Raw genomic sequence first — 26,813 nt, forward strand, 5'->3', positions numbered from 1 at the left:
TTGAGGAAAAACTGTGAAGCGTGGGAAGCAGACATACTTACTGTCAACACTCCTCATGGAAAATTATCTTGTAAAGGGTAGCAGTGAAATGAGCAGTAGCTAGAGAACTTGAAGAAGGAAATCTGGGGTTTTACAGGAGGGTTTATAATGTACTTTTATACTGGAGATTAGCAAATGAGAGAAAATTTTTATATTTCATATAAAAAATAAGACAATTGAAAGTATGAATAGGGAAGAGAGACTAGAATCTGAAGGATTAGACTGAGACAGACATAGAATCAGATATTTCATGGTAGAAAGATTTTTACCATCTATTTACAATATTCCGAAGCAGGAGAAAATGGTGAGGAAGTCAAATGTGTAAACTTCAAGTTTCGATGTGGTGTTATTTGTGAGGACAGGATTAAAGTTATGAGTTGGTAACTGAATAAAAGGAAATGGATTTTTGGAGGTGAGGTCGTCAAGAACAATAGCTAACGATATGGATAACATATATGGGTACTGAAAACAGCAGCAGTGATAACAGGAAGGGTAATACTGAGGAAGAGAGAATGTAAAGAGCTAAAATATTAAAAAAAAAGACAGTTTGTAAAAAAAAGGTCAGTAAATATTATAGCAGAGATAGAGAGTAAATACAGAAATCTAATGCCTATCTTTCAAATAGGATTTCTAAAAGAAAAATCACGAACGACAACTGGAAAGTTGCAATAGGAAGCCAAGAAGATAACTTCAAGACCCAGAACACAAAGGCTATAAATGTAAAAATATACATTCTTTGGAAAGACTACAAGGAAATCAAGGCCAACTTTTAAGAACCTCTTTTTTGAAAGAGAAAAGGCTTAATAAATCACCAATCATAACTTTTCACCTTGAAGAGATTCAGAAGGTTTATAATGATATGCATATTAAAATGTTTGTTAAATTTAATTAAGTCAATTTTTTTACCCCAGCCATGTGACAACGGTTGATCTTCTTTCTTGAGCCTATTTGTTATATACTGTGTGACACAAATTGACAAAATGCTACAAACTGGATTTATCAGTTTCATAAGCTATTTGTTGGTTCCTAATCTGCGGTATATTTGAGAATACATTAGTTATGTTATTAATATTATGTTGACTTTTTGGAAGAATGGAAATATATTCTAAATTCTGTACTGAGATAATGTTCAAATGCAATTTATGTTGAACTCAAGATGAATGTGATCGGCTCTCTGACAAAGCAATAGATCTTTGAAGAAAATGTCTGAACAGAAAAGCTGATCAGAAAAAAAATGTGTGTGTGTGTATAGAGTAAATATATGTATATGTAAATCAAAAGAAAATCTCAATTCTGTGGGCCTTTTGACAACTATAGACAAAGTTTCAACAGGCCCTATATAACCATAAATCAATGGAAGATATAAAGAAGAGTACAATATCCAATAAATACATTAGTTTCTTACAATCATTTGATTTTGGACAAGCATTCTGATTGTCTTTCCTTGTATGGGAATATATTTTTATTTGAAATGTTAAAAGGGGGCCTCCCTGGTGGTGCAAGGGTTTAAGACGCAACTATGAAGCTATCCACAGTCATTGCAGCATGAGTTTATGCCCGGGCAGGAAGCTGCCCACATGGCACAGCAGACCTCTCCTGCCTCGCCCACTGCTCCCCTCAGCAGTATATTTTGGTCAATCTGCCTGTTCTGTTCCCCGCTCTGTCTCTAGTGAATCCTCTCACCCCCCCACACCTCTGGCCTGTACCCCAGTTCTTGAATGTGTAAATAAATCTTTCAGAAAAAAAATATTAAATGGGCAGCTCAAGAAAAATATGAGTATACCCTAGGATGCAAAAATAAGCTTTCACGGCCACAGAAGTTAAAGCAATTCAAAATTAGTTTTAATTAGGCCCCTGCAGGCTGCTGAGTTTTCTCACTTTGAACACCCAAAAAGTGTTACATTTTAGTTCCTAGAATTAAGATAAAATAAAGAATTGAAATATAATACTTATTTTACTCAAACAGCTTTCCACTGAGTTAAAACAGATAAATACAAATGAACTTCAAGAAATAAATTTTCTTGAATCACTTTATCATTGTCTAGATTCTATACTGAGTATCAATAAAGAGAACTACTAAATGGTTTCAAGATTCTTTCATATTTCTTGCAGTAAAACTGAAAAATAAGGAAATGGAGAAAGCAGAGACAATATGCACAAGGCAACAAGCAGGTCCTCACATAACTGTTTAATTTCACTGGAGGATACACATGATGTTTCCTCTACATTTCCTAGATTTGACTATATTAAAGGAAACATCACTGGAAGCAGCTTTTATCATGAATTCCAATGCACAACTGTAAAGTCTATGGCAGTTCACAAATCTGATTAATATAAATAAAGTAATTTGAATTGAAATGACAGAACATGCGATTGTTCAAAACCTAAGAGGAATGCTACACTCAGCAACTACTAGTCTAGATTTGTCAAAGTTCCTCACAAATATATTCTGTAATTTTTCAGTAGGTAATTTTGTCAATCGAACAGTTAAGTTCAATTATTACAATTTCTGAAACCATTACTAGAACTTTTAAAATGTTTCTTTCTCCCCAAACTAAAATATTCTGCTTAGACCAAATATGTAGAATATTCAAGGTCTTAACATATTTACCTACCTAGGTATCTACCTATTTTTTAATTATATGTATCATTTATTGAAATATAAAGATCTTCATTTATACATTTTAAAACAAAAACATGAACAGGGGCATGTGTAACACATTTTGTACTGGTATACCCTCTTATCTAGTTAGCTCTTCTCACACATTTACCACACTGCTACAGGGCAGAAAAGGGCATTAAACCGGCCACAGACATTGCCCAAATAGTTTACCAATGACTGCCTGAGTTCTCTACCTGCTCACACAATTCCAAGACTACTTAGGCTCAGGGAACACAAACAAAGGTATTTATTTAACAAACCAGAGGAAAACAAAGAGTTACTAAGGCCAATAATGGCCTTTACCTCAACACAAAGTACGTCCAGTGTTTCTCAGTCCTGCACAAAAGCAGTTAAAATTGTGTCTTCCTGCCACTAAGGATGCGGGGCTCCTCTCCCCAACAATGGGCCACGTGTCCAAGATGGTGTCTTCCTGCCTCTGCCAACAAGCAGCACACAGCAGCCAGACTCCAGGCAGGTTCCAACTCACAAAAACAACAGAAGATGCAATAGGAGATGCTCCTGCAGTTGCAGGGATGCTCCAGGGTAACACCAGGCAAGTGACACTCAAAACAGCAGCTGCAACTGCTGAACAGCCCAACAAATGACCCACTGACACAGTTCAGTGAGGCATCCAGCTCCAGGACTTCACCTTCTCTGCCAGGCCACAACAGCAACACAAGCAGGAACAGTTTCATTCACTCGGCTGCTTGCAAAGCCTCTGAACTTTTCCTCTCTGAGGTTGGTTGCTGAAGGCCTCCACCTTCAGAGACCCGCAACAGCCTTCTGGAAGATCGGCACAGTGGGGGCCCAAATCCACTGACCCCAAATACTGAAGATCAGAAAACAGCTGAAATCCTGAAGACTGAATGAATCCACCCCCTTCTGCAGTCACTTACATTTCTTATCAGTAGTCCCACCTCAAAATGAGATACTATTTAGCATTTTCCTTGGGGCTAGCTATCCTCACCAGCAAGCCCCTCCAAGGGGCACCACCTGTAGCAGTGCTTGGCTTCAGCCACCAGTTACAACACCACTGTTTTGGGAACACTTCCGTATTTGTCTCTTATTATTTCTAAAATATAAATTTTGGATATTCAAAAGTGCAACAGTTAATGTGCCTGTGGGGAAACTCACAGTTTAAAAAATATAAACAAATGCAGCTTGTCATAAATGTTTTCACAGATTCTCCAAGTCTATACAGAAATACATAGACACATATTGATGCATATCATCATTTTATCTTACATCTCTCTTCACAAAAATAGGACCATTTTGTACAGATTGGCAGACTGCATGTTAATTTTTTTGCTTCAAATGTTTTACATTCCATAATTTTTGAACATCATGGACTATTTTTGGTAAAAAATAAACAAATAAAAACATAGTCCAGGGGCCTCCCTGATGGTGCCAGGGGTTAAGCACAGCACTGTGACCCTATCAGCAGCCACTGTAGGATGAGTTCGATCCCCTGCCAGGAAAGTGAACCACATAGCACAGCAGACCTCTCCTGTCTCTCCTGCTGCTCCCCTCAGCAGTGTATTTCAGTCAATCGCCTGTTCTGTTCCCCGCTCTGTCTCTGGTGAATCCTCTCACCTTCCCACACCTCTGGCCTGTACCCCAGTTCTTGCATGCATAAATAAATAAATCTTTAAAAAAAAAACATAGTCCAAAGGTATAAAGTGAAACTACCACTCCTACTTTTCACCCCCATTTGACCTATCCCTAGCCCATGCCCATTAGTAATTGCTGTTAATCTTTGTATATTCTACAACATGTGTGTATTCAAAAAACAATCATGACTTAAAAATGCCAAACATAGCCTATATCAAGGTATCAATATGACATCATACATGGTGAAATTAGGACAATTACACAATGGCATTTGGTGCTTCAACCCTAAACACACACACACACACATACACACAGACACGAGAAAATAAATGTTAAGAGCATAGATTATAGAATACTTATAGTATAATTCAGGAGGAAAATTAAGAAATTAGAAATCCTGAGTATTTATGGCTTTTGTTTTTAATGCAATTTAAGTCTAATTTCACACAATTTAATTTTTAATTTAAATGTTTAATGACTTAAAAAAAACCCACCTCACAAAATTCATGAAAATTTAACCATTGGATTTTATGAGCTAGCATATCACTTGGTCATACCCTTACTCTTTAAGGTGAGGTCATGAGATTATTCACATAATAATATAATTATTTCATCAGAAAGACAAATAATGGGCAATTTCACTCATATGTGGGATTTAGAACAACAAAACAAAGGAATAGTGAAAATCAAACCAATACAAACCCTAGAAATCTCACTGTACAATTGAGGCTACCAGAGGGGTAGGGTGGAGGTGGGGAGTAAATCAGGACAGTCCCAGTGGACGATGGTCAATGATTATGGGTGCTTTTGTAGTGAGTGCAGTAAGTACCACACATTTGAAGAGATGTTGGTGTATTCTGGAGTCTATAAGGGAAAATCTGTTTCTTTTCCCATCCAGCTTTTACTGACTACCAATATTCCTTGGCTGTGTCCACATTACACCAATCCCTGGCCCAATAATCACACTGCCTTCTCTTCTACAAAGCTTTGACTTCTACAAAAGTCAAATCTTTCTCTTCCTCTCTCTTACAAGGCCACTTGTAGTTACATCTAGGACCCACTCTATATATTTCCCCCATCTCAGTGCCTTAACTTAATCACATCTGAAAAGTCTCTTTTGTCATATCAGCCTATGTAACAGACATAGGCTCTAGGGTTAGAACACAGATCTATTTAGGGACAGTTATTTAGCCTCCCATAACCACAAAGTCATGTCGAAACACAGTCAAAATAATGCCTGACCACAGCCCCAGTCAGGCCAGAGGTACCAGCTACAGGCCCCAACTCAGCCTGGGTCTTGGGCAGGGGCCGTAGCAACCCCCTCCTTGGCCTAGGCTGCAGGCAGGGGTGGGGGCAGGGTGAGCCCTGTGCCATCAGGGTCTCAGGATCTTGGGATCTAGGGGTCTGGGGTTATGGGACCCAGCCTCTACCTCCATGTATGCTGGGGGTAGGGGCTGGCCAAAGGAGGGGGGGTCCCACTTTGTTCTGGCTCCCACTTTAATCAGATTGGTGTAAGACATCTGTAATTCATGCGCTCCTGCTGTGGACTTTCAGGAGAGAAGAATAATTGGAATCCCTAGACATAGTGATAGCCTGGGGCAGACCCCAACAGAGCTGGGTCTGATCCACAAGAGATGGGACCAGGAGAAGAACTGGTGAGGTGAACAATCATATGAGTGCCACCTATAATTTCTCTGGGGCTGGGGAACCAAACCTCTGGTAAGCAATGGGAGTGAGACTTCCTCCTTTTCCAGCTGGGGGAGGAAAACATCAGAGATGTGACTGGGAACCCAGATTAGGAGTGGAAAACATGAAAGGAGAAGAGAGCAGCTGGACCAAGCAACTACTAGAGTCTGTCCCAACCAGGGAACTTCTCCATTGACATTTGCAGGGAGCAGGGTTCTCAACACCAGAATCACAAGACTCAGAAGCAGCATCATATGACAGTCACCAGAATGGACGGTAAAATCATCGTGTATGAGGAAGCATGGAAGCCAGAGACCACACTGATGTGGACATGGGACAGTCTCCTATATCACAGGAAGCTCCAAAATCAGGGAGTCCAGAGAACCTCTCCACATACCTGCCCTCTAAGAGGTTCTTGAATGACTCTGCCTTGCTACCTGCCTCACAGTTGCTCCTGGGGATTAGAACACCCTGATCTGCTGCCATTCAGGAGCCCAGGTCCTCACTGTGGAAAAGGACAAGGTTCAAGAAAAAGGTAAGGCCTGTAGGCCGACCATCAATCCATGTCTTACAGCAGAGAAGGAGTGGGCGTAATCGGAGCAAGGAGACAAGGGGGAGTGGGGTGGGGGTATGTGGGTGGATTATTGGTGGGAAGGCTGAACCTAAGGGGAACAATAACTATATAAAGATGACCCACGGGCCTCCCTGGTGGCTTAGGTGGTGTAGCACAGCGCTGTGAAGCTGTCCACAGCCTCTGCAGTGCGGGTTCGATCCCCCAGCCAGCCAGGGAACTACCCACATGGTGCGGCAGACCTCTCCTCTCTTGCCCGCTGCTCGCCTCAGCAGTGTATTTCGGTTTGTCTGCCTGTTCTGTTCCCCACTCTGTCTCTGGTGAATCCTCTCACCCTCCTGCACCTCTGGTCTCTACCCCAGTTCTTGTATGCATGAATAAATAAATCTAAAAAAGAAACATGACCCATGATGTAAGAAAATATGTATTTTTTATATATATTTTTTTGCTGTCCAAACCACCGAAATGACCAAACAGCCACCTACTCTGAATATGAATGGCTACTGCTTCTTTATCAATTGCAGCTTTAGCACACACTTATCTCCCTTCCTTTTATTTTTTTTAATTTTAATAGCACAGGTTTATCTTTTACCAGTTCATAATTTTTTTAAGATTTATTTATTAATGCATACAAGAATTGGGGACCCAGAGCAGGACTGGAAAACATGAAAGGAGAAGAGAGGACAAGGGACAGAGGTGTCAGGGTGGGGAGAGTGAGAGGATTCACCAGAGACAGAGTGGGGAGCAGAACAGGCAAACTAACTGAAATACACTGCTGAGGGGAGCAGCGGGCAAGGCAGGAGAAGTCTGCAGCACCATGTGGGTAACTCCCTGGCCGGGGATTGAACTCATGCTGTAGTGGCTGCAGATAGTTTCATAGGTTGTGACTTCTTGGGGGAAGATCTAGTTACAGTCGTCAGTAATCTTCTTCAGAGATAGCTCAAAGCTGAAGCAATACCCCAACTTTACTCCCTGCCTGGGTGCAGTCTGCATTCAGTAACTACTCCATAAGGAGATACAAAGGCCATGAACTTTCACTCTAGCCCAGGACAACTCTCAACATTCAACTTAGTTTCACTAAATCACTCCTTGATGCCACAATGCAGCCTAACTTTATGCTCTATTTAATTCTACCCTTTCTTTAAAACCACGGATACTATTTATTCTCACCAACACTCCCAAATTACCTTCCTGAATGCTCATTGGCATCTCAGAGTAGGTACATTCAATCTGGGACATTCCATCTGAATGAAACATCTTCCAATTCAATTTTCCAACTAAATTTCAGGGGTCTCCAATAATCTCCAAATAGACTTCTATCACTCTAGTTTACCACATTTATGCCTCACCTGAATCTCTGCCTTTCTAACTTCTCACCTGCCTCCATTCAGCCCTCCATCTCTCAGACACAATGGACCTAAAAATGTTAACCTTATGATGTTAGGTCCATTAAAACTTTTTAGTTTTCCATTGTCTTTAAGGTAATATCTAATCTCTCAATGGCTTTTCATGATCTGGTTGGTCCTCAATTACCTTTCAAGGTTATTCTGAATCCTCCCCTGCCTACCCTTGCCACCCAGCTTTGCTTAAGATATTATGAACTTCTTTTAGTTTGTTTCTAAAATGATATAATATATAAAAATAATATAGTACAATGTATGAGGGTCCAGACTCAGGAGGCTGTTGAATTCAGGACTCACACCTAACTCAACAACTTCATCTGCATGGCTTCCTGCAAGGTATTTACCTCCTGTGCTGCACAATCTGTTTTTCTAAAATGACAATAATAAAAATTACTTCAAATAGTTACAATTAGATCTAATTAGAAAGTACAAAAATTAGAACTAATGTCAATTAAGTACTTGGCAAACTTCCCAACACAAATTCGATGACAAATATATGTTAGCTTCAGCCCTATCAGCTTCAGTAACTGACTATCTCAACTTAGATATTCTTTGTTAGTTTCATTATATCTCACATTGTATGGCAATTCTCTGGGACACTTTTTTTTTTTTCCAAAGATTTATTTATTTATTTATACAAGCACTCGGTACCGTCAGAAGCACGGGAGGGTGAGAGAATTCACCAGAGCCAGAGTGGGGAGCAGAGCAGGTAGAAGGACCCAAGTACACTGCAGAGGGGAGCAGCGGGCAGAAGGAGAGGTCTGCGAGCCATGTGGGACCCTCCGGTGGCCGGAGAGCAGCTGGGGATCGAACCAGCGCTGAAGAGGCTGCGGGCAGCTTCGCAACCCAGCACTCAACCGCTGCATCTGGGACACTTTCATAACCTGCTTAAGTCAGTTGCAGTTAACATGCAGTCACATTTTACATTGTATTTTCCTTATATTAACATTTTACATTGTACATTAAATGATCTTCATTAGATTGCAAACCATATTTGGTTTTGCTTTATATATAAGGGCCTAGCATAATACCTGCTATATTGTTAACACTAAACAAACATATCTTTGAGTGACTGAATGACAGACAAAAGAACAGATTCCATGCATAGTTTCTTCTCAAAGGTCTTTCTGAGTATGAATCCAGTAATGTGTTGAGTGTTTTAAAATGGATATTTTTTAAAATTCGAATTCCTTAGCAGGAAATAATATGACTACAATGACATTCATAATATGCAATAAATGACAATCATAGTATAATCACATGGCTAGGCTTTAAATTAAAAATAAAATGCAGATTGAAGAAGAATCAAACACAAAGAACACATTAATATGAGCAGGAAAAATAAATTATAACCCAGATCTCTAAAATAGGAGTTCTCAACTGGAGGGAAGCAAAAGTTGCCCAACCGGAGGTCATCTGACAATGCCTGGCACCGATTTTGGTTGCCATAACTTTGGTGAGCAGTATCTTATCAACAATCACAGTGCCAGGACAGCCACTTACAAGCCAAGAATTATCTGACCCAAAATGTCAATAGTACTAAGATCAAGCAACCCTACATGAGAGTAAAGAAGACAGCATTTTAAGAGAGACAGGATAAAAATTCCACATGTTAGAATATTCTTCAAAGTGATAAAATTTTCACCGAGGTATTTTTAAGAAAAGAGATGCTGGTGATCCTCTTTCTGAGTGGTTAAAAAAAAAGGATTTGTGCCTTGATTAACGACATGGCGTACTGACCTTGGAAAGGGTATTTCAGTATCTAATTTTAAAATTAAATTAAATGTGAAGGCTAATATACATGCAGGTATTTCAAAAAGGAAAAAGATGTGAATACAATTATTAAATTATAATAGCTGACAAGGCAAATGAGTAAATGTGACTATATTATATATCACACATTACTCTTCCTAAAAGATAAACTCCTATTAACCATCAATTGTCTTATCGCTTCTTATAATAGAAAATAAAGCAAACTCCTGCCACTACATCATTTCTGAGAATGTCCTACAAAGTTAATAGAATTGCAGGACAATTTTCTCAGTACTGTGATTATCAAGAAAATTTTAAAATATAAGGACATAGACTAGATTTATTTTTTGAAAAAAACTTTTGAATAAAAGTGACTATAGCTATATTGAACAAGTGCCTATGTAGGTGGACAACTGACATGAAATCCTTAGATAGTAGAAGTACTATTTCAGGAGTGGAGTGTTTCCCCATTCATTCTGATGAATAATTCACATGAAGCTGTTCTCTGATCATTGACAGCTAATATGACTTAACTAATTCCAAGTGAAATGAAGAGTTAATGAAAAAAAAAAAAACAGATACAAACTGAGCTAAGGCCAGATTTTTACTTTCAAAGCAAAGTGGAAACTTGAGAAATAATGAAAAATTCATACATATATTAAATGTATTACTAAATTATCATATACATTTAGCATTCAAGTTACTTAATGTCCTTGAATATGGTTTCTCAAATATGAAATATAGTTATCAATATGTTTTATGATCATCAGTAATTTTGGCTTAAAATATGTAGAAACTCAGAGATTCCTAATGATAGAAATGTTTAATAAAAATTAAAACTTAGTTATAATTCCTAGTGGAGCATTTACAAATGCTTAAAGTTAAAAGCTGGCACTAAGTTTGTGTGTTGTATTCATATAACCATCAAGCTTATAAGGTCTAAATTCCATGAGGGCCCACTTCTCGCGATACTTTCACATGGTGAAAGGGGCTAGGGAATTTTTTTGGGTTCTGTTTTCAAAGACCACTAATCCCAATGAAGAGGTCTCCATCCCCAAGACCTAATCACCTCCTCAAAACTCCACCTCCTAGTCTTAGCATCTTTGGGGGTTAGGATTCCAACATGAGTTTTGGGGAGCTACAAACATTCAGACCATACCATATGTGTACAGTCTAAATAGAATCTTTATCATAAAGCAATACTAGTAACAATAACATTGCATTCATTTCATTTTAAATGGATTCAACTGAGAAAGAGAACTGAACTTTGGGGAAGCAGTCAGAATCAATACATTGTGGAATTTATGCCACAGGAACTTTTTCATATCCTCATGCAATGTAGTCAAGTGTTCCACAAAATCTTATGGGTGTTAGTGGAATATTACTCAGCAATCAAAAAAGATAAACTTATGCAATTTGCGGAAACATGAATGGAGCTGGAAGGGATCATGCTCAGAGAAATAAGCCAGAAAGAAAAAGAAAAACACCAGATGGTCTCACTCATAGCAGAAATTTAGAAAACCTAAATAAGGGACCAGGAAAAAGACTAATTATAATAAATAAAAATCAAAATCAACAAGTAACTATAAACCAGAGACATACTGCAGGGGTGGGGGGGAGGGGAGGGGAGGAGGGATTAGGGTCAAAATAAGGGGGGTAGGAATTGTATGGTGAATATAACCAAGATGAAAATGCATACATTATACAAAAATGAAAAATGATGTAAAAAATATATAAAATTTAAAAAAATTACCAAAAAAAAATCTTATGTGTGTTATTTTATGTGTTCCCTACCAAATATTCTGCTTCCATTGACCTCTGATTTTCAGATTACCATACATACCACCACAGGCCATCAGTACTACTGCTGGACACCTCTATTACTTTCACTGGATCCTGAAGTTCTTGAAAGACAGATACTTACTGTTTCGCCTGAATTTAACCTATCCTTTTAAGTTTCACTGTATATGCTGAATAATGTTACTTCCTTAAGCAACACTATCTCACCCCATTCCCTCTGCCAAGCATCTTTTGTTCTACACTGATGTTTGAAGTTAGCTCTGCCAATGATTCCTTGCAAAATTTGTAGTCCTGAGGCTCTGCTGTGGAGTAGTGTGAAGTGGGAGAGATAACTCTGTCTTTTCCTATCACTGTTATAATTTTGTTTTACCCCCTATCAGGGAGGAACACAACAGAACTTCCTTGTATCTGAAATTAGTGAAACCACATTTCCTATATTTACAAATAAATCCTCCAACCCTTGCTGCTTTACAAGATATAGACATAGATTCATGGAAGTTAAGTAGGAGGTAAATTGGTGTTGGATGCCAGGTGGTGACCCACTTTACAAAGTGTGTGTAGCTTGCATATAAAGGCCAAGCATCCCATTGTCGCCTGCATATCAGGGACTATTTGTCAGGCAGGGCTTTTCTGCTGAAGTGCAATTTCTTGTCTTCAGAAATGAATCATATGATCCTTCTAATTTTAGGAAAATACTGTACTTGCTTTTTTCAAACACTGTTGAAGCAGATATGGGGAAAGACAATAGGATGTTACCTTGACTGAAATTTATGATATTCAAATCCAAAAATTATGCTAAACTTAGCTCCTGGGCTGACCTTGCGACTGAGTTTCTTTTTCCTACCAGAACTAGGCAAGAAGCAGAACCAGAAGAGTCTACCTAGGCTGTTATCTTGATTGTCATCATTTTGTCATAGTATTAATATAAGGTCTGTGAGAGGAGTGATACAATTAAAACCTAGACTTTTGAGTTCTAACCCATCAGCTTTTAAGTCTCCTGGGATTGAATGAAGATCTCAAAGGTAGGTGGCCTTCATGTTTTCATTGCCCTAGAAAAAATTCTACGCTTCTTTTAGGAGCACAGTGTGATTACTGGGCCAGGAACATAAATTGATATTTCTTTTAGGATGCATTTTCTCACAGTTTCTTCAGGATTTTTTTTTTTACATCAATGTCAATCTCTGAGATCTACTGAGGCTGAATTTTCTTTGGACATTATGCCCATCAAAGTGAAGATGAATATTCATTATTGCACTGTTTATACTTCCCTAGTTTTATAATTAAAAAAAGAAATAATAAAGCCATGAGTAAATTTGCTGCAGGGCTTTTCAAAATGACTAGAAGATTGGATTCTTCAGTATGACTTCTTATCTCTTTAGCAAACCAACTTAGAAAGGAAGACCATAGAAGACCTAAAATGTTAATTTAATTGGGATATGTGATAGAGAACTATAATTGTGATGAGATTAACTATACTTTCAAATAGAAAAACTAAGCTGCAGGATATTATATACTGTTCTTATTTAAAATTGATAGCAACCTAGGGAAACTTATGCATTTTTAAAGTGACTTTAATTGGCTCATTTCATACCCAGAATTCAATGTTTGTTAAATTATTAAGAAAAGACATCATATAATGATATGGGTCAAATTCTATTATAAAATGTCTTTACAAGGAAAAGTTCACTGCAATGAGTTTTTTTAAGATATAAATTAATGAACTATATAATTTTGGGGGGTCTTAAAATTATAAAATGAAGGAAATAATTCAGATTGGCAAATACTTTTTAACAGACTGTTAAAAATTCTGCTATCTCATCTGCATTCTCTCATTTATTAATCTTCGTTCAAATGTAAAAGCATGGTGTGGGAAATAGACCTTAACTGGAATACGTTTATTTTTCTGGAAAATTACACTAATCATATCCTCTTATTTTCCAATTAGGTAAATCATCTTTCCTGATAGCACTATAATGACATTATCACCTCTTTAATATTTGAGAACAAAATTCTCAGCTGAAACACTTCCTCCATACACAGAGATAGAGGCTTGAGGCCCATTGTGTCTATTCTAATACATCTCTGATACTCTATAAATACATTTTTCAAAGTTCAAATATGATTTTGAGATATTGTGTTAAAGGCTAAGTCAACTTAAGTCAACAATTTTACTTCATGTGCACATATAACTTGTAAATGGAATATATTTCATGTGAGAGTGTGCATCTGAAATTTTCAATGTGAAGAATTCCTAGAGCTTTAATCAAATTATCAAAGCAATCAAGTGACATAAGAAATCTCGAGAATAATGCCCACTCTGCCCAAACAACATCTGAAGTGTTAAAGTTTAAAATAAAACATCTAACATAAAAGAGTTCAAGCAGAGGAATGTTTACTGCACACACACACTGGCATAGCAGTGATCTCTTGACTGCTGGGTACAGAACCACTCCAGCTCAGAAGAGCTCATCCCTTAGAAAAATCATAATTAGCCCCTCCTGCAGTTATATTCCAAAAATCTTGGTTAATCTCCAGTCAATAAATAATACCTTACAATTAAAAAAATGCTGCCAAGCTCAGGACATGGTCCTTAGCTGGATTCTCATCTATCTTAAAGTCCATGTGCTCTCAAAAATTTCTTGAAATAGGGGCCTCCCATCAACATTAAGTTACTAAGAATCCCATCACCCTCAAAGATCACATTTCCCATGTCTCCAGGCAGGAAGGTCACAATTGAAAATATAAATAATTCCTAAAATTATCTTGACTGATAAATGTGCTATATGCCCCATGTTAGTTGATGAAACAAAGGAAAAATCTAATGACCGAAATAGTTCCACCAAATGTGTAAAAATATAATGGCGTTACTTCAATTTACAGTATGTCCTCTTCCTCCTTTTTCTCCAGATATTCTTTGGTTCCCCATATCCCCCACATCACTTTCCACAGAATTAACAAAAATGCTATATAATTGCAAATGCAATGTTTTAAAATTTCTTCCTCTTTCCCTTTGGGTGTGTTTTATGCCTGATTTCCTGCCCTCTGCTTCATTATTGTAGTATTCTTCACATACATATCAGTAGGAATTATATAATCTTGAATTATAAAGAACACTTCAGATTATCATAGATCCCCAGAAACTTCCTTGGTTTGATTTTATGATTAAGCATTCAAATCTGAATCACCAACAAAAATTAATTGCTGCTGGGAAGAGAGGTCAAGTCAGAGGTGCCAATCACACACAGAAAACCTGTATATGTTTGAAATATTTGTAATGGTTCTAAGTATTAGTTTAAGAGATGCGTTTCTAAAAATTGCATGTCTTATATAATTGGATTGCAAGACCATTGTTATTTCTACAAAACATATTGAAATGTCAAAGACCTTATGATGGACTTAGAAATGATTGCATGTGTATACTTGGAACTAAGCTGAAATTAAAATAAAATCCACATATCACTATACAAACTTTTTCTTCCTAAGTTGAAGATCAACACGAAGAAAAAATATTTTACCAAGAGGCATTGGCTACAGCCTAGAAATGTATCTTTTTATGAAATCTAAAATAAAGGAATAGTCATAATACTAAATAAGTAGATTTATGGTGACCCTGAAATTAATCATTATAAATCAGTATCTTTGTTGAAGTTTATGTGCAATCTTTTTTTTTTTTTTTTTAACACCACTGTTTATCATCAACACAACATACTTGGGAAAACTGGCCCCACTCCCTCCCAAAGGGACTTTGGGCAGGGATAATGGATGTCTAGGGTGGCTGGGAAAGAGGAATCAGTGCAGTAAGAAGAGTTCCTTCTGGTCACTACTGGGACTGCATGGCCAGAGACAGGGTCTGGGGAGGGCAACAGAGTGTGTGGAAGCCCCAGAGGAGATAGATGACCTCCATTTTCCCTTGGTTCATCTGCAGAATGCCAGTGAAAACAATCAGCCCTGGTATACTGAGCCGGGCTATGGAACATCATGGAGCTAGGTGGGTAGGACCCACATGGACATGAGAAGATGTGGGAGAGAACCCAGCGCTGCAGAGGGCCTCACACCTGCACAGAGGAACACTGCCCACAGGACAGCTATGGGTCTGCATCTCTAGGTGCCTGCTCCCTGTTCCGATGACCCATGTTGAGAGACAGGGCTTGAGGACCCTGCCTCAGACTGCCCTGGACAGGGGCTACAATAAGGGATGACACGAAGTCTGGGTCCAGAAGGAGGTACCAAAAAAACAGGTGTAGGGGCAGGAAGAACACAGGCAGGATCTCTATGACCTGAGCATATGGGGTAAAAGAGAAGAGTCCTGGAGCCCTCGGTGGCTGTAACGCAACCAACCCATACCGGGTGGGTTTATTAACAGTTCTAGCAGGCCTGTTGTCCTCATGCTCTCCGCCTTCTGTCTGTAGTCGCCGTACTCTGTCGCGCTCTGTCACTCTCCACTGCACTCCTCCATCCTCTACACCGCCCCACCACACTGCACTCTGCTGCGCCAACCTTATACACCCAGTCTCTCAGCCCAGGTGTGCCCACCTAGGCAGGCCCACACCTTACTCCAGGTGTCCGCCATCAGGCATGCATTCAGGGCTGCAAGGATCCAGCATTAAGCCCAATGGCAGGAGGGCAGAAAAGCCTGATACTTTACCACCCTACAGTGGCTTTTCAGGCTTTTACTGGGATTTGCCAGGTAGAGGGCAGGCAGGGGGTACCCGGGGGGCAGGGAGGCTGGCAGGCCTCTCAGCCCCCTGCTAGTCTTCACTCTTTCTGGGCTCTCCGGTGTTCTCTTGCTTGTTCTCCTTCTGGTAGTTCTCTTTTCTTCGCTCTGCTGTTCCGCTGGCATACCCGTGACGCCGCCCTTATAAGCCCCATCTCTCAGCCCAGGTGTACCCACCTATGCATGCCCACACCCTACTCCAGGTGCCCGCCATCAGGCATGCATTCAGGACCGCAGGGATCCATCATCAATCCTAATGGCGGGAGGGCAGCAAAGCCTGATACTTTTTATTTACCCTACACAGGGGCCACAATAAGGGAAGACACAAAGTCTAGGCTCAGAAGGAGGTGCCAGAAAAACATATGGGTGCCCACACAAGTTAAGCTCTTGCTTTAGCTTTTTACTAGCTACTGTGCTTTTTCACTAGCCACTGTGCTCACTAGGGGTCCTAGTGAGCAAGCCAGCTCCCAGGCCACGGGAGGGGGAAGGGAAACTGGAGTTCCCAGCTGCCTCTCAGCAGCCAGGCATGGGGAAGAAGGGGTGCTGGGTATGGCTCTCTCTGTCCAGTAAGGGCTGTCATGTCCTGGCTCCCCCGTGGCTTTCCCTCTGGAGTTCTAGGCTTCACCAGAGGTTGCTGCCAGAGAGGCTCGGTTCCTCAGGAGCCTGCTCCTTTCACACACCCCGCCGCTGAGCAGGCAAGTGCAATATGTTGCACCTGGGGGAGCAAGGCAGCATCTCTGCGCCTGCTCGGGGGGTCACTTGGCCCTCTCACCCTGCCAGCACGCCTTCTCCAGCTCCACTCAGCCCCACCTGGCCCGCCACCTTCTTTCAGCTGCTCTGAGCTGCCCTGCCTTGGTTTATGTTTGAAATAAATTGCAAATATTGCTACATGAAACATGGTATGAGTCAGTCTATAGCTGCATGCCATTTACTGTCCTTGCAATGACAACCAAAGAAGAAGAAAACATGTTTTATGAAACTATTTCACTGAATCACAAATTTACTCTACATTAAAAATTGCTATGAGATTGAGAACTGATTTGATTAATTTAAAATACATTAATATACCAAATGGGGAGGGAATGGAGGAGGGTATAACAAAGAGAGGAGCAAGCACAGAGGACTATGGTCGGGGAATACAGGTGATTTGGTGGTGGGTGTATTAATTCCTGATGGGGGTACGGTTAAAAATAAATTAAAGTAGACTAATATACATAAAGTATTATTTTTGAGGAATATACAATTTTTGAACATTTTCTGTTATAAATATTAAAAACCAATTTAAAGCATTTTAATAGTCTGATACCACTTAGTTTTAAATGAAAAATAAATTTCTGCTTCCAAGAACATCAAGTAGACATATTTCTCCATGTGACTCTCACTCACTACAACTAAAAACCTCTCAACAACTACAACTAGCTACTTATAAGACAATCTGAACATGAAGAGAAAAAGGCAGACTGGCTAGCAGTGAAGAGGCAAATAGGGCCACAACGAAAGTTTCCCATCTACAGCCAAAGGACAAGGAAAACAAATGGCAGTTTTAGAACAGAAAAAACTCGGGGGCCTCCCTGGTGGCCCAAGGGGTTAAGACGCAGGACATGAAGCGATCCACAGCCACTGCAACACGAGTTCCATCCCTGGCCAGGGAGGTGACCTACATGGCGCAGCAGACCTCTCCTGTCTCACCCACTGCTCCCCTCATCAATGTGTTTCAGTAGATCCGTCTGTGCTGCTCCCCACTCTGCATCTGGTAAACCCTCTCACTGCCCCCCAACACCTCTGACCTATGTCCCAGTTCTTGTATGAATAAATATATATATATATTTAAATAAATTGGCACGAGTTGCAGAACAATTAGGCATTACCAACGTTTAAAAATACATCTATCAGGGCCTCCCTGGTGGTGCAAGAGGTTAAGCCGCAACCTATGAAACTGGTCACAGTCACTGCAACGTGAGTTCCATCCCGGGTCAGAAAGGGGCACAGCAGACCTCTCCTGTCTCACCCACAGCTCCCCTCAGCAGTGTACTTTGGTCAATCTGCCTGTTCTGTTCCCCACTCTGTCTCTGGTGAACCTCTCACACACCCCCATCTCTGACCTGCACCCCAGCCCTTGCATGCATAAATAAATCTTAAAAAGAAATAACAGAAAAGAATTAAACAGTAACTCCACTGTAGCAAAACACTAAAGAAAAAAACCTGTGACACTAACCCACGCGTCTGCAAAGGCTGAGAAGATTCACAGGAATGTTGGGGCTCAGGTAGGCAGCACAGCCTCATCGTCCCGCAGGAAAGTGGTCAGAGGAAATCAGAACCCAGGAGGGCAGGCCTGAGGAGTGGGGTGCTACAGAAGGCTGGGCCCCGCCTCACCAGAACCCCAACCCCAGCACGCGACCCACAGTCAGGAGCAAACGCAAACCCCAGAACTTCTCCCTGAATAGAGAAGGGTTTGAACCCCACGTTTAACACCTACCCCTGAGAGTGAAGGTCTCAAAACATCTAGTTTGGAAAAGCCACAGGGCGGATGCCAGGAGCCGCGCAAGGCCACAGGCAACAGAGAACAGGTTCTGAGGGGTCCCCCGCTCTGACTCACCTGTGCCAACTCAGCGCTGAGGCAGCAGAGGAAGAGTCACCCCGACTTTCTTGAAGGTGGCTCCTTCACTGTTCGTGGAGCCTGAAGCCTGAAGGCCTAGGGTCTGGTGTGGCGCACACTGAGGGCCGCTGATGGGCAGCACCTGGAGCCTCCCTCGGCCTGGCTCCAATCAGGGCGCGTCGCTCCAGAGCGCAGGGAGGGGAGCCTGGCCAAGAGTCTGGTGCCCTTCTCTTGCCCCTGTCCTTCTGTCTGTTTCCCCCTGGACACCCCAGGATCGCCTGGTTCTGCCAATGTGTGTATTGTCCTGCCGTTTTTAACTACTTAACGATGATGAATTCATACCAAGTGATTTTATAGCTGGGGACAGGTTATACAGAGTTATTTATTTTCATACATCTATTTCTATCAAGGTGTTTCTCAGCTGTAAAATGCTCAGCATGCATGACCATTTTAATCCCATTTTCATCCTGTTTTAATCAACTGATGAAAAACCACAATGTGGAGCAAAAGAAAAATTTACATGACAAAATTTAATTTCAAAAAAACGGCTGCATTTTTATTATACCTGTGGCTTCACTTAAAGCTCTATAACTTGCATCTGTGATTTTATGAATACATTATGGATTTATCTTTTTTCTTTTAATAAACACAGATGTTCATGAAAAGAAGATTATTCATTATTTTCTAGAAATCAGAAGGAAGTCGTTTTACAAAGGAGCAGAGGAATCTATCCTTCATCAGATTCATGGTGTTTAATCATTGTCTCTTGTGATAGGTTTACCAGAATGATAAATCGATAGGGCATTGCTCATTATTCCCTTCCAATTCATGTGAACCAGGCTTTTGAGTTGACTATGAAGTAAAGAAACAACTGAGTAAATTCAAATAGTCCTGTGAGCGGTAATTTCAATATTGTTCAAAGCAGAATCTATAAACCCATAGATCCTAAACTGAATAAACATAACAAATAAAAACAGTCCAGTGATACTGTCAGTAACACACACATTAAAATTATGGCCTCTTTCTAACTGAGACATAAAATATCACAGTTGGAATGAATTCAGAACTCTAATGGAGAATCGATGTATTAAAATTGAATCTACTCATTCTTTTGCCTATTATGATTTTTTAACTGGAATTTATAAAAATTGGAAAAGTGAAAATAGTATGGATTTTAAAATATGAGCTGTAGGCATATCAATAGATTAAAATATAACCCAAAGTGACAAGCCATATTGTTTTCCTAAAAACAACAAAAATTTAAAAGCCATGTGCATAGTAAAAAAAAAAAATTGTTTAAAGGAGATTAGTTTTCCTTTTCTTAACTCCTCCAAATAAGATGTGTTTTGGTCTTATCTTTGTGAATTGGTCTATTAATTAGAACAGCTTAACACTTTCATGTTTGATTTCCATAAAATTTCATATTTTAATTTATTGGTTTCTGCATCTAGCTCTACCAGTATCATATGCCAAGTTTGTTTACAATGCAGATTCCCAAACAACCAACTATTTCATAACTCAAAATCATATAAATTGATTATGGAAATATGAATCTAAAAAAAAATACATATCTCCTCATTTGATGCAATGACTGTGGAAACAGAACAAAAACTATATAGGATATATTTCTATTTACTGCTAGTGTGCTTGCAGGAATAATGAAATGGAAGGGAGACACATATAACAGGAACAAAACTCCCTCATAGTCATTGAAATGGCTTATAATCTTTTTGTGAAATTAGGTAAATGTGTGGTCATGGAGGTTTAATTTTTTTATCATAATTTTTCCTGAGAATTGCTCTTTTATTTTATTTTTGAAAAAGAGGCTTATAAACAAAAATAGTCTGTGGACATAAATGAGAGCTGCAGAAACTGCACTTCTGGGGTGGAAGTACTTATGCAAGTTCAGATTCCAGTGTTTGGGTCAGAATTTGCTAAATATTGACTTTTTTGTTTGTTTGTTTGTTTTTTGCTTAAGTTATCTGAATATCTAAATATTCACCTCCAGTCTAAAAACACCCGTACATATAAAGTTATTACAGACATTCATTCATACGACCATCTCTGTTAAAAGACCTGCCTACTACAAGAAACAGTGCTTGGAATACTGTTCAGACATCACCCTTAATAGATATTTAAGTCTTTAGTCTCCTTTGTATTTCTCTAAAGATTTCATCTAACACCCAATTCACTTCCCCAAAAGAGATATCCATATACAAGTTTTGTGATTCTCAAAAGCATAAGATTCATGCTCTCCTACATTTCAGGTAAAGCTTTCTTTCTTTCTTTCTTTTTTTAAGATTTATTCATTTATTTATACAGGCACTGGGTACAGTCAGAAGCACGGGAGGGTGAGAGAATTCACCAGAGCCAGAGCAGGGAGCAGAACAGGCAGACTGATGAAATACACTGCTGAGGGGAGCAGCGAGATGCAGAAGAGATCTGCGCGCCATATGGGACCCTCACCTGGCAGCCAGGATCAAACCGGCACTGCAGAGGCTTGGGGGCAGCTTCGCAGCCCACTGTTCAACCGCTGCGCCACCGGAGAGGCCCAGGTAAAGCTTTCAATGGACCTCAAAATGTATGAAATTGTCTTAGGGTTGCACCCTCTGTCAATCTTTCCCATCTCCTGCTTGGCATATTCTCCTCACTCTTTTTGAAACCTATGCAGACACTTAAATACTTACTATAGCATATGGGTATGAAGAGTATGGAGAAGAAATATAAAATGGAAAATAATATGCATCAATTTTTCACTTTTAAATCCATAGAAGTTCACACATACATGATGTGTATATGCATAAATTAATTCACAATAATGTATCTCTGCACTCCATCACACTCACATATGCTAACTGGATATTTTGATATAAATCAAGGACTAGAAATCTAAAACATATTTATCATAGCCCACAGAAGGGAAAATATAACATGATGAAGATATGGGACATATGAACTAAGCAATTTATTGTAAACATCACTCCACAATCTGTCAGCATGAACTTCTGTCTTCACTTTCCCTCAAAGAAAGTCAAATATTTCTATTTCCTTTATCACTCCATTTCAGCCCCCATGCCACATGCTTCTCTGTTCCCTATTAACTTACACACTTCTGGGAGGAGAGGAATTACTAGCTGTTAACTTCCTAGAATAGCTATAATCTGAATGAAGACACTTTGAGGACATGTGTGGTTTGGGGAAGGAAATCAACTAGACTTAGGCAATGCACTTAGCAATTCACTTTTGCAAGAGTTACTTCTTTGGGCATGACTGGTGTGTATTTTTGCTATTTAAGTAGCTTCCCCCACAACACTAAAATATTTTTTTTTTAATTGTGACTATATACACTTAACAAGCTTTGCCACAGTTATAGGGATATAATGAACACAATCTGCACTCACAATCTTATCTCATAATTCACACACTCTACAAAAAGAACTAGCAGTTTATCAGAGCAGACATATGCTAACTTTTGTTATGCTAAACATTGGGATATCCTTGATGATTATAGACAAAACTCTGAATATATGTTGATAACTCATTCTTGATCTCTTACCCTCAAATGTCTCTAAATATTTCTTCTCTCTGCTTTTATTTTTGACTTTTCCACCTCCCAGGATAGTTAATGCTCTTTGTGGCTCTATTTCTAGAAGTATACCAAGTAATTCAGTCTGTTGACTATTACACCTACCCTCACATCTTCAATTTAGGGGCCTCCCTGGTGGCCTAGGGGTTAAGTCCCAATGCTATCACCTCTATGGCCTGAGTCTGATCCCCAGCCAGGGAATTAACCCACATATGGCACAGCAGACCTCTCCCATCTTGCCCGCTGCTCCCCTCAGCAGTGTATTTCGGTAAATCCACCTATTCTGTGCCCCACTCTGACTCTGGTGAATCCTCTTATCCTCCGCACCTCTGGACTACACCCCAGCTCTTCTATGCAAAAAAAAAAAAAAAAAATCTTCAATTTAAAATTGAATTTCCATGTTGTCACCAAGAGTGCTGTAACAAATGTTACATGAGGTAACAAGTATTACCTCAATAACAAATAAATAAAATTTAATTTTCAGTTAAATAACAGAAACATTCAGATGTTAAAGAACCAAAGGTCAGAAAGACACAGGTAAAGATAAAAATTTAATTCTAATCTCCAATGACATGTGACTAATCAGAAGGACACAGAACTGCTGTTTAGCCGCACATGTAAAGGAATAAAAAATTATCTCAGAATGACAGCAAATGATTTACAGATAATATTTTAAACATCTTTTCACAACTCTCAATGCTTCATAAAGATTTGTGTATCATAATGTATATCCATTTAATTTCATTTTGAATCTTTTTGTGCTAAAATAACACCCTCTGGTTTATAATCACACCCTCTGGTTTAGAAGAATGTATTTGAATTATCTATACTTAATTCCAACTTGAGCAACTGAAGATGTACCAGTAAAGAAGATATGCATGTATTTTTACTGCCACTTAAACTCCATAAGTTCATAAAACATATTTTCCCTCTACGTTTATGAAAATTGATCTATCACAATACATTCCAAATAAAATACAAATCATAGAAATTCTGATATTAGTAGTGAAAAACAGTCATAGACTGTCTGGCTTCTCTTACCAGATTCATATGTTTTCAAATATACGACATCTTCATATGCGTGTGTATGTACAAAGTGCGCAAACATTCAAAGCACACAAGAAAAAAACAGTTGTTAGATTTCCCACTAAGTCTATAAATAATATATGAAGATGGTAATCTTGTTGTAAAGGTGACAAGAACCATTTCATGGTATATGGCATCATCATCCTACTAGCAGCTATAAATATATTGTGAAGCTCTACTAAAATGTTATGACTTGTTTTTGAAGGTTATAGTTTCTGTTCCATCTCTGCTTAAACTGGGGTTTCTTAATGGCATCAAATTAGTTGACTATGTTTAACTACAGAAAATATCATGCACCTCTACGAGATCACTTATTTATAAGTCACCTATTATTTCCAAGGTCACAACCCAAAATATGACAGGGAGAACGGACAATTCAATATCTACTATGCCTAATATAGAAAACAGTCTTATTTCCCTGAGGCAAGTGACAATTACTCTTTTTAATAATCATGTCAAACATAATAAGTATCCAAATGACAAACATATGAAGAATATGAATTCTTCATACAAATACCAGCTCTTCTCTGATGCCCCAGACAGAACCAATAGTTGCAACATCTGCATTCCTATAACAATTTATGTAGACATCTCATATGACATTAACTCAATTGTATGGCAATTGTATACATTTATGTGGTAATTCACCCAATATTGTGTCTTATGTTTTGTAAGCCTATTTATCCTCTTTTGTATTCTTAGCAGTACTCAGCATGTAACAGATGTTCAAATAACATTTTTAACGTGATATGAAATAAAAAAGAAGAATGTTTTTGCACATATTTGAAATAAATAGGATGACTAAAAATATTTCAAGTCAAACTGACCAGTAACAGTCAAAGTTCATCTTTAGAAATCTAAATTTTTGTACAAGGCGTTGTGAGCTCAGTTCTCCAAGCATCAAAGTTTAGCATTAGCTTTCATTGTTTCATCTTTTTTATCCATGTCAAATATCTCACTTCCTTTTTATTTCTCAAATTTGGCCTTTCCAAGCTCCTGATTTTATTTTAGGTTCCTTAATTCAGTATCAACTCTACCACATTATCCTGGCTGGCTTCATCTAAATGTCTTTTATAAACACTGATCACTATCATTAAATATTTCATTAATTAACATTCCATATACATGCATTCATTTACAAAATACACATATGAATATATCAACTGATAAGTAGCATACTTTCAAAATAAAGGTATTAAAAGTATAAGAATAAAATAAATTTAAATAAAGTACTTTCTGCATCCTATAGAATTGAAATATGCACCTTAGGAGAATGCAACATAGCATACAAGAAACTGATTTAAATGACTAATTATTATATTTCATTTCGCCCAGTATCTTGTTCATCCAGCACTCAAGTATCTTCTTAAAACACTACTTTCTGCATGCTAATGCCTGAACAGAACTCTTCTTTGGTTAAGTTCAATTTAAACTCTTCAGAACGACCATTTAAACATTTCTATACATAGAAACCCTATATATAGAAATAGGAAAGGAACTTCACACTGTACAGCAACATATGCATTTTAATGCTTCTATATTCTTCAACACCTCTTTTATACACTTTCTCATTGGCATGCACATTTTCTCCACTGTGCTTTAACCTATACCATTTCTTCTGCCTATATCACTACAGTCACACCAGCCCCATCCAGCTTCTACACCATGACCCAATTTCCTGATTCAACTTTACCCATCCTCCAAGCTTAATTTTAGAAGCAATTGCTCTGTAAAATTTTCCTCAACCATTCTTTTAAAATGAAGGTACCTAGGGTTCTATTTCATCACAGATAAGAGGCCTTGATTCTTTTCCATCTGCCAGAGCCAAATGACTCCCAAAATTATTAAAAATAAAGCACAATTTAACCTGTAAGGATCACACAGTACTGGTTTCAGAACAGGTATATACCTGTTATAATTAAATTAGTTCCTAGATCAATGTACCCACACAGAGTAGGTGCTCCAGAAGTGCTTATTCTTACTGATAATTAACTTTCCTAGAATTAATGAATGATAACTGCAGCAGGGTCTTTAATAAGCGCCCTCAAATAACTAGTGAAGTTATTCTCAGTAATATTTTAAGCACCAAATTTTTTAAAGTATAATAATACTGGATATTTGATTATTTGTAAATAATATTGTTATCTGTATTTTAATGCTTTATATTGACTCTGCTCTTTGAGAAACAATCATAGACATTTTTCAATCTGAAGAAATCCCATTCTTTGTTTTGCTGATAAATATAGAATTAGCTAAAATCTCCTCCTGAATGCTAATGACAATCAGTAAAGGCCAAATCTTTCTGGTATTAAAACAAAAACCCTATTCTAGAATATAATGAATAATTGTGCATCCAGTTGGAACAGATGGGCAAAAAAAAAAGAGCAAACAAATTATTTTGGCTAATAATGACATGTAAAAGGTAAAATTTTCTTCATTTCTCTGAATTTTTTTCCTGAGAAAATCATGCCAGTTGGCATGACAATCCAGTTTTTATTTTTAAAGGGCTGGTGTTATTGGTAAATGTGATTATCAGTCTGCATGCTTTCAAAAGTATATGTAGGGCCTCCCCGGTGGCACAGCGGTAGAGCGCTGGGTTGCGAAGCTGCCCGCGGCCTCTGCAGCGCAGGTTCGATCCCCAGCTGCTCCCCGGCCACCAGAGGAGGGTCCCACATGGCGCGCAGACCTCTCCTGCCGCCCGCTGCTCCCCTCAGCAGTGTCTTTGGTCTGTCTACCTGCTCTGCTCCCTGCTCTGGCTCTGGTGAATTCTCTCACCCTCCCGTGCTCTGACTGTACCCAGTGCATGTATAAACAAAAACAAACAAATAAATAATAAAAAAAAAAATGCCTCTTAAAAAAAAAAAAGTTTAAAAAAAAAAGTATATTTAAAAATAGCATTTTAGAAATTTCTGGAGAATCTTTCTAAATAATTCATTTTACTAATAACTCATGACTACCTATTCAGATCTCAGCAAACAGGAGCACCCTGTTATCCCTTGTCTTCTTTTTTTCTTCTCTTAGAGTGATTCTCAACTTTTAAAGCTTTGTAACTATGTTACAAAACTACGCTTTGTAGGATCATCTTCTTGGACCTTTTCTCAATAAAGAGATATTTAGGTCTCTGCTCATGAAGATACTCGGGGTTTAATCTAGAGAGTTTTCCATTATGTGCAATAAGTTAATAATGAATGTGATTTATTGCTTTTTATTTTTTGTTGCTGTTTTCTTCATTTTAGCACTTCCTTTTCAGTAGTAGAGACAAAGATTGTAGCATTTTCTAAATCTTCTAATTTTCAAGTTCTGTTAG

The sequence above is a fragment of the Talpa occidentalis genome, unplaced genomic scaffold (assembly GCF_014898055.3).
Source record: "Talpa occidentalis isolate TD23 unplaced genomic scaffold, MPIMG_talOcc4v2.1 talOcc4.7, whole genome shotgun sequence".
Classification (NCBI taxonomy): domain Eukaryota; kingdom Metazoa; phylum Chordata; class Mammalia; order Eulipotyphla; family Talpidae; genus Talpa; species Talpa occidentalis.